The sequence below is a fragment of the Dipodomys spectabilis genome, unplaced genomic scaffold (genome assembly GCF_019054845.1).
Source record: "Dipodomys spectabilis isolate Male_0828 unplaced genomic scaffold, ASM1905484v1 ptg000589l, whole genome shotgun sequence".
In the NCBI taxonomy this organism is placed as follows: domain Eukaryota; kingdom Metazoa; phylum Chordata; class Mammalia; order Rodentia; family Heteromyidae; genus Dipodomys; species Dipodomys spectabilis.
In genome coordinates, this window is record NW_024871266.1 from 1,646,491 (window position 1) to 1,655,096 (window position 8,606).

Consider the following 8,606-nt stretch of genomic DNA (forward strand, 5'->3'; position numbering starts at 1 on the left):
CTACTATATTTGTTCAAAATTTCTCATGATGCTGAAGATTCAATTGTAAACTGTTAACAGTTGAAAATAACTCATTTTCTTGGGAGTAGAAAACAAAACACAAGATTAATCCTAATCATTTCCAAAGACATTTATTTACACTACAAATTCACTCTTATAACTACAAAGATTCTAAAAATAACTGAATCATAGTGTCACAAAGGACATAATTTAAATTCATCATGTACATTCAAAGGACTACGCTAATAGAAAACAAAGTTATACTAATAATTAGCTCACCCAATTCACTTCCATTCTTTTATTCTATATCTTTTAGTTTCATAAGAACTGTCTTTTCATAAAATGATGCATAAAAAAAACCTATATCCCCACTTACATTTTCAGATTTTAACAATGTTTATTTCAGAAATGTCTTTAGCTGTGTAGTCAATGAACTGAAATAACACTAAAATATTCAACGGGTTTTCAGAAATTGCAAGACTCGCTCTGGAATGTTATTTCTATTGGAAAAGATATTCAAAAAGCCTTAATTGTTAAAGTTGTGATAGTTACTCCCATAAAAGAACTATTAATGAAGAAACCTTTGTATGTAAAATACAACTTCAAATGCATCCACAATCTGGAGGTGACACAAGCTTTTTTTTTTTGCAATGTGTATCTAACAAACATATCCACAATACTGATTTTCAGTCAATATGATGGGATATTCAAACCTAAAAAATACGGGATTTATTATCTTAGTGTGAATAGATATGATCTTACAAAGAAAGTTATTTTCAACAGAAATCCGGAAAGAGTTTATCCACCTTGAGTTTCACAGGAATAACCAGAGAGTAATACCTGTTTGGTCAAGTCAGTCAAACTCACTCCATGAGTATATCTTAAAAGTATAACCAATTTAAGAGGTCAAATACATATTTTGTACTGACAGTCATCTTACAGCAATAACTTACTACCCAAATATATGTGTATCTTATTGCCTAACATATACAAAGAGCTGAAAGTGATCTCTTTTATCTAACTTAATGTTGTAAATACTTTGATTATGATGATGTTATTATTTGACAAATAAAATGTAAAGAAGGGTGGTTCCACTGAAATGACAGGAGGGAACACTGATAAATAACAACATTGCAACACAGCTCTTTTCAGCCTCACTCTGTCCTCATTGGCAAGCAACATTGCAAACACACACACACACACACACACACACACACACATACATACACATGTGCGCACATGTACACACACATATACATGCATGTCAAATTCGGGGTTTATTGTACAAAAAAGTTCAAGTAAAATATTAGTGATTAGGAAAAATAATAATTTGCCTTTTTACAAAATAATACATAATCCAGTCACCATGGTTGTTACATTTTACCTGCCTCTCCACATGTGACCATTTAATTTATTTTTAGTTCATTCACTCATTCATTAGTTTGGTGCTAATACTAGAGCTTGAACTCAGGGCCTGGCTCTGTCTCAGAATTTGTTATTTATTTTGTTTTAGTTTTCTCAAGGCTAGCATTTTACTGCTTATAATACAACTCCATTTCAAGCTTCTGTGGTTACTTTCAATTCATAATCTAATGGACTTTTTATTCTTGGTCTGGTTTCAAAGCACAATCATCAGATTTCATTTTTCTGATTAGGTAGGATTAAAGACCTGAGCCACCCGTGTGGCTCCTACTTTTTCCTATACTTATGTAATGCACATACTTATATAGTAATTTAAAACTGAAAGCACAGAAGCAAGATGTACAGTGATGATATTGTCCTGTCAGAAATTCAAGTTAGTAATGTAAATTTCTTCTTAAGACCATACACAAAAAATATTTAAGAAGAAATCTGATAGGGTGTGTGTGTGTGTGTGTGTGTGTGTGTGTGTGTGTGTGTGTGTGTGTGTGTGTGTGTGTGTGCTGTTGCAATATGTTCCACATATAAGCACTGTTCACGGGTGTCCAGCCATTCACAGTTATTGGATGAATATCTGCCTTGAGATACCAACTCATGGACAAGGTCTAGGTGTCCACTTTAGGCTTCCCGATGAAGAGGGGTATACTCATCCTCATCCCTAGTATTCATATGAGTGGCCTTTTTGGAAAGTAGTGTCTGCACTGTAGTAAGCTGCAAGGCAAGCACTCTACACTGAGCCACCTTCCCAGCCCAAGGATTAAGATTCTTGTCTGTAATTTGGTCAAAGCTATGTCTCTTTATGTAGGCGACTAAAATTGTATTTACTAATTTCAAGTAAATACATAAATTCTATTTCCATCTCTTTTAAAAAATAAAAAATTGTTTGCTCTGTAATTGATTAGAAGCATGGATTTTGTGGCTAGCTAGGTCATTGCACATCTGTATCTCTTTTCCTCTCTCTCTTTCATGATTGCTCCATAATTATCCTAATTTATTTTGCTTTTATATTTTTGATTGCATCATTTCACTTTCTGCTCTGCCATTTCCCAAAACAGCACCACATAAACAGAAAAATCCAGAAGTGGTGCTGTGGTTCAAGTGGTACAGTGCTTGCCTTGATTTGAAGAGCTCAAGGACAGTGCCCAGGCCCAGAGGTAAGGCCCCACAAATAATTTTTAAAAAAAAGAATCTAAATACTTGATAATTCTACTAACAGATCTGACTGTAATCAGTTGAATCACACTTTTCCTGTACAATGAAGGAACAGGTCCAGGCTAGGAAAGCAGCTAGAGAAGGCAGGCAGAATGTATCTGTGACAAAACTTTGTGGAAAATGGAATCGAGGATTACTTACTGGTGATTCACTTGCGCTTGAAGCATGATTCTGAACTATTGCTTGCTGATTCTGAACTATTGCTTTGATCATTATATTCTCCAAGAAGAAAAAGTGAAATTTAATTGGCAGCAAAGGACTACTAATACATTTTGACTTCTCATTAAGCATCTTCAATCATCAAAATCACCTGCAGACAATAGATAGGCCTATTTTTATATGAAAACAAGTGTCTTTAAAAAACAAGAATTTAGGTAGTCATACAAAGGACTTCTATTTTACTACTGCATTATACATTTTTTATAATGTTGAATACCAACATTAGAAAGCTACTAGAAAGCTCTTAAAGACCATATGTTGAATAGTGAGTTCTCTTACACTATAACATGGTATTTCCCAAATCATTTACATAGAAGGCATTGTTTCCTATTTTCTCATTCCTAGAATAAGCTGCACATGAAGACACCACTGGTCCTCATTTTCACTCTGTGCCTTTGAATACTGAGGAAAATCTTTCCTCTGCTCTCTATCAATTCACTACTCTCCAGTTAGAATAATTTAGAATAGTAAAAATGGAAAAAGAGAAAATAAATCATGGTGAAAATACATATGCAAAAAATTCACCAGTTTTTTCTGACTAGTTCAACCAATGTAAACTATTGGGGAAATACATGGACATCTCATTCCCACTGGCACTCAAAGTCTCTGGTTAGGCAATTCTGATGAAGACAAGGAACAAGATGAAAAAGTGAGGAATGGTATGAATTGCAAGAAAAAAATGGAGTAGGATCCAAGCAAATTTCTTCTTTGGGATGCCAAAATTTATCGGCTTACTATGGTGCGGAGACTACTTTCCAAAAAGGCCACCCAGATGAATACTAGGGATGAGGATGAGTATACCCCTCTTCATCGGTAAGCCTAGAGTGGACACTTAGACATTGTCCATGAGTTGGTAGCTCAAGGCAGATATTCATGCAATAACTCTGAATGGCTGGACACCCCTGCACAGTGCTTATATGTGGAATAATACCAGAGTGGCTTCTTTATTATTTCATCATGATGCAGATACCAATCCCCAAACTAAAGGGCTCTTGACCCCCTTGCATCTTGCTGCTGGGAATAGAAATAGCAAAGATACTCTGTATCTCCTTCTGTTCAACCATTATATCAAACAAGGTCTGGAGAACAACTTGGAAGAAACTGCATTTGATATTGCCAAAAGGATAAGTATGTATCACTACCTCTTTGAAGTTGTCAAAGGCTGTACAAATTGTTCTCCTAAGTCGTTATGTTTGGTTAAGTTTCTTAAATTTCAAAAATGCCAGTCCATCTTCTGTGTCCCTACAAATTGTTTTTTCACAATACAAAGCATCAGCAATATCTTACTATAAAAATTCATGTATTCCATGGTATTCTTCCAAGTGAATTGCATGACTTTGATATCAAAATGTATTCAAGAGTTGTTTGTATACATCTATAATGATTCTTGCAGAGTTTGTGATTTTTTTAATCAGAAATAATTTTAACTTATCTGTTGGAATGAATAGTATAGAAACTAAAGATGTTCCGAGTGCATTTCTGAAAAAAGTATATCTATGTTTGTATAATGTCCATAATCTATTTCATTCATCCTAGATATAATACTTTGAATTCTACATTGTTATATCATGTATAGATTCATTAATAAATGTGACCTTTCAGATTGCATTCCATATAGAAGGAATTTAAGATTCCTTTTTTTACTAGGTTCTTATATTATTTTATTTCTTTGGGATAAAATGGCAATGTTATCTAATTTCAAGTTTTGTAAAGGTTACATTTCTAAGGTGAAAATTTAATACACTGATGTCAAACTAATCTTTAATTCTATGAATTACATGTATGTTACACTTGTATTTTTGTAATCAACTTTTTAATAACTTTTTTTCATTTCTTGCATCAGAAGAATGAAAAATATGGAATACTTCACAAATTTTCATATCATCCTTGTGCAAGTGCCATGTTCATCTCTGTATTGGTGTAATTTGGGTAGACCTGCTGCTGAAGCATGTAGTATACTCTAAATTTAAGTACGTAATGATATAATATTTATAAAGGCATGTATCCATAGTTGCCTTTTTGTAACAAGGAACCCTTATTGTTCCTAAAAATGCTATTGATCTCATTTCTCTAAAAATCTGTGTATACTGGAAAAAACTTATATAGTTTGTTCGATTGCTTACATTTACAATTTTTTTGTCAATGAGTATTTTGTCATTTTCATTTTAAATTTGATCATACTTTGAAACCTTTACAGCTAAGTCCAAAGGTGGTGGCTTTTCAAGTACTTATTTATCAACTGAGTTAGCTTTGTGGAGCTAATGGACTCAAAGTAAGCCTTGCTTAAGAGCTACTTCTAACTTTCTGCAGCTTAAAATTTCCCAAATGAGGTCTTGCTGGGACAAATATCTACCTAAACCTTTACCCTTCTTTCATGTAGGAACAGACCAACCAGAATATCTTACCCTGACAGCATAGATTGTCTTACTGGAACAAAGCTAATCTTAGTTACAAGGGATCATGGAGAGATGAACAGTTCAGACAGAATTGTTCAGAATGGAAGGTATTTTATCAAAACATAATTGTTAATTGTACTTATCATTTCAAAAGTAGCTAAAGCCAAGAAAGTGAAAAAAATTGTTCATATGCATGATTACCTATTGTCCTGGCCTGTCTATCATCCAACCAAGCAGGAACTTACACTTCTGACATTCTGTCACCAAATATTTCCATAGCTCCTGGAGAAGTCCATATGTTTCTCCTCGATATTAGGCCTTAAATTGGTAATGTTTTAATCACAGTGTTTCCTCTTGCCTCTAGGCCGTAAATCTACAAATGGTAAAGCTTTAAGTCTAACTCTACCAAAAACTGAGGTAGAGGTAATGGAATAATACTTTAAAACAGAGTTGCCTTTGATTCCCTAAACACAACACAACAATGCAAAACAATTTTTATATTATATATACTTATATATTTATATGTGCTGATTTTAAATTTCATAAAGTGAATCTTACTAGAATTGATAATTTGACAAATATATTGACATTTATTCCCATAAATAAATTGGAATATAAATAATTAGGTTTAGAATATATATTAGAATATAAAAAGTATTAATGCAATATCTTCGGTATAAACTTGTGATACCTTCTAAGTGTTCATGGTCTTCTGAATTCACATGGTAAAATAACAGTATTGTTTTCTGCTAATATATAAGGGATTTTATTCTGATGCTCTATTTATTGTTTTAACTCGCTGGTCGCAAAGTGTTTTTCTCCATATTTCTGAAGCATTCTTACTGATTATACCCAAATTTTGCTGATATGATGTCTAAAAGCTATTATTTTTCTGCAGGACCCACGGGTCCTAGGAAACCAGGTCCCAGTTATCTGCGTCATCAGATAACAAGGGCATGACTTCTCACATAGGCCCATGCAACATATCAACAGAAAATAATTGAAGACTCATCTCAATTTCTCATTTCCTATAATATTTCAGGGCTCCAATTCTTTACAAGAATTAGCAGTAATCAATTGTGAAATGCAAGGCAAGTTAAAATGAAAGAAGAGATCAGAAAATTTGAATGAAAGTACTGTAATTCAAACTTTCAATTTACAATGACCAGCCCATATGAGTGAACAAAATCACAAATGAACAAGGTTATTTTTAATACCAGTCTCCTAATGATTAATGAAAGATTTCAGTGCAGCCAAAAATATAATTTCTGGAATCATAGATCCATAATTGGTCTACCAAGACCAGGAAAACTTGATTTAGAGGTCAAATATAATTTAGAAAAACATTAATTTAGAAGACCCTTAGTGCTTCAAAACACTGGTACTTCAGTAAAACTTGGTTCTGTAGTTTAAAAATGTTGTCATTCTCAAACCAATGTAACCTACATTTAATCTCCTGAAAGTATATTCCTTTTCAAATAAACTTTTTCAAATCATATTCACCAAAATAACACTTGACAAGTAGATGATAGTGACATTAAAAGGTTTTCATGTGTAGCGAGCAAGTTACAATAGAGTTGATTTACGTACTCAGCACTAATACCAAACAAGTTCAACCATTCATTAAAGTGTAGAAATAGTACCCCCCACCATTTGTGTTGTTCAGTAGGTGCCTTTCAGAAATGTGTTAAATAGATCAGCCTCCCATATTCCAAATCCAAATATTAGCTAATAAAGTAAATTTCATCACATAAGAAGGTACATTCTAAAAAGTCACTAATAGTTGCCTTATCATGTGTTGCCTTATTATATATTTTCCCTATCTGTTTAACATAGTAATAAATATGACTTTAAGTCTTGAATATGGGTACTGATGAGAGATGTGACAAACATAAAATCTGTCTTCTATTTCTATCACATTCCTCTAAGTAGTAAATTTTAGTTTTCTTCTCATTCCAAAACTTATAGGTAGTAGAAAAAATTATCCTTTGTAAAATAAAATAATCACATACCATTGTACAAAGCCATTTATAAAAACTGGTAGTTAGGAATGAATTCTAAGCCATTTTTAAACTTTCCTGTTGACTAAAGATTAATCTTCCAAATGAACGAGAATAAAATCATGTCTAAGTTCTTCACATCTCCAGTCTTGCAAATTGTTATTGCAGATGAATGAATTATGGAAATATAAGCTGACATCAGTTTCCTATATATTCTCCATCCTGGCTGAGATTCAGAATTTGCACAGCATAGGAAAACAGGTGCAATGACTGGCTTCTCACATCAGGGTGAATTTTTGGTAGTGCTGGGCTTCGAACTCGGGGCCTAGGAGGCCCAACTGCCCAATTGATCCACGTGATCACACCAGACTTTGAGTCAGTAAGGAGATGGGCTCTTCCTAGGAACTGAGATCGAGCCACAGGGAGGCCAAAATAGTGCTCAATGCATCATTTAAATATGGGATGTATATTCACATCCGTGTGTGGACTGCATCATGCATTGAGTGTACTTACTGTGTTTATTTTGTATGCTATTCATGAATGTATTGTGTATTTTCTTATGTATATGATGACAGGTATAACTGGGCTGACATGGATAACAACTTATTCCCATGACCACAGGGTGGCCCATGCATTCTCCATCCTTGCTGAGACCCAAGACTTGCACAGGAAAGGAAAACAGATGCAACTATTGGCTTCTGACGTGAAGATGAATCTTTTGGCAGGACTGGGATCTGAACTCGGGGCCTAGCAGGCCCAATTGGTGAATGGGTCCAGATGCGCACACCAGCCTGTGAGCGACAAAGGAGCTCATCGTTCCCAGAACCTGAATTTGAGCCCCCTTGGGGGGAGAGTGGGGAGCATAATAGTCATCCATTCATAAGTTGAAGGTAGAAAGCAAGTAAGTACATATTTGTATGGAGTAGGATTGATGGTGACCTGTGATGAAATCCAATCTGTGAGTACCTATATTTGGATCTTTTCTGATGCATTAATTTCATGTTTGTGATGATTATTGTCATGCTTCATTAACTCTTCTTTACAAATAATCTATACCACATGAGTCTTGCATATCATTTCCTACTCGCATCATGCACAAACTACTCATTCAAGGATGAGATTGATCGCATGCCATGACTCTTCCTAGGTCCAGAAACAAGTATCTCAGGATCTCCCGCCATTCCCTCCTCTTAGGGGGACTGAATTCAAGCCTCAGTCCTGGAAAAGTTACTCCTTATATACATTTTAACAATAGGATTTATACTTCCGTTCAGATGTTCAGTCCATATTGTGTTTGGTGCGTTTATTCATTTTATTTCCTGTTTTATTAATTTATTTCCCATTTATTGTATTGACTCTT

At 34.2% G+C, this 8,606-nt stretch overlaps 1 pseudogene; it reads right to left on the bottom strand.

Annotated features, from left to right (window-relative positions):
• Nucleotides 1-4,700: 4,700 nt before the first annotated feature.
• LOC122100618 lies at nt 4,701-4,800 on the bottom strand (annotated as a pseudogene).
• Between the last annotated feature and the right edge of the window lie 3,806 nt (nt 4,801-8,606).